The sequence below is a fragment of the Octodon degus genome, unplaced genomic scaffold (genome assembly GCF_000260255.1).
Source record: "Octodon degus isolate 3935 unplaced genomic scaffold, OctDeg1.0 scaffold00287, whole genome shotgun sequence".
NCBI lineage: Eukaryota > Metazoa > Chordata > Mammalia > Rodentia > Octodontidae > Octodon > Octodon degus.
Genome location: NW_004524863.1, coordinates 866,894 through 868,106, shown reverse-complemented (window position 1 = coordinate 868,106; position 1,213 = coordinate 866,894). Strand labels below are relative to the sequence as shown.

General features: G+C 48.1%; 1 protein-coding gene across 1 annotated transcript in view; it reads left to right on the top strand.

Moving 5' to 3' along the window:
* The window catches only part of Esyt1 (extended synaptotagmin 1), a 15,419-nt gene that overhangs the window by 6,820 nt on the left and 7,386 nt on the right, over window positions 1–1,213 (top strand). The window lies entirely within an intron of this gene.

The window sequence follows — 1,213 nt, the reverse complement described above, 5'->3', positions numbered from 1 at the left end:
TGGCATGTGGTGCTGGGGATCGAACCGCGGTCCCTGTGTTTTGCCAAGCTTGTTTCAAGTAGGTGCTTTAGACCACTGAGCCATCTCTCCAGCCCCTGTATACTTATTTTTATTATATGTATTTTTGTTGGTTGGTTGGAGTTTTTGAGACAGGGTCTCACTGTATAGTCCATGCTGGCCTTAAACTCACTATGTGGCCTAGGCCTCAAACTCATAGCAGTCTGCCTCAGCTTCTGGGATTACAGGCATGCATTACCCTGCCTGGTGTTAATATATGCTTAAAATGATTGATTTGGGAGGGCTGACCAGATAGCTCAGCGACTAAAGCGCCCACTTAGGCAGAGCACAGCAGCCAGGGTTCGATCCCCGGCCTGCCGTGCTGGCCCCATCCCTGGGGTGCACTGAGAGGGCGATTGAGACTGGGCATGATGGCATGGGCCTGTAATCCCAGCACTTAGGAGGCTGAAAAACAGGATCACTACAACTCCAATCTACATAGTGAGACCCTGTAGACCCTGTACTAAATACATTAAAAAAAAAAAAAAAGATTGATTTGGGGAGGCTGGGAATCTAGCTCTGTAGCAGAGTACTTGCCTAGCATATGTAAAACCCGAGTTCAAGCCCCATTTCAGGGTGGGAGTGGGGTTATGGCATAAAAATTATGCCTCCATAATTTTAGGGGTAGGCTTGCTATGTAGTTCAGGCTGGTCTTGAACTCACTATGTTCCCCAAGCTAGTCTTGAACTCACAGCGATCCTGTTTCCCCAGCCTCCTGAGTGCTGGGATTACAGATACTCATTAGCATGCCTGGCTGCCCTGATAAAATTTTGTTTTTGGCAGAACCGGGGATTGAACTCAGGCCCTTGCACTTGCCAGGGAAGCACTTATTCCACTGAGCCATCTCCCCGGCCCCAACCCTGATAAAATTAATACCCTAACTTTTTATTTTTAATCTTGTATTTGGTATAGGGTCTCACTATGCAGCTCAGACTTGCAGTGATCCTCCTGTCTCAGCCTTCCCAGTACTGGCATTACAGGCATGTACCACCATGCCCAGTTTTGGTGGCTGGCACAGCGTGCCCCAGGGTTCTGGGGCTGGCACAGCATGTGGTATTGGGGATTGAATCTGGGTCTTTGCGCTTGCCAGGCAGGTGCATAGACCGCCAAGTTATCTCCCCTAATACCCCAATTTTATTTTATTTTTATTTTTTTT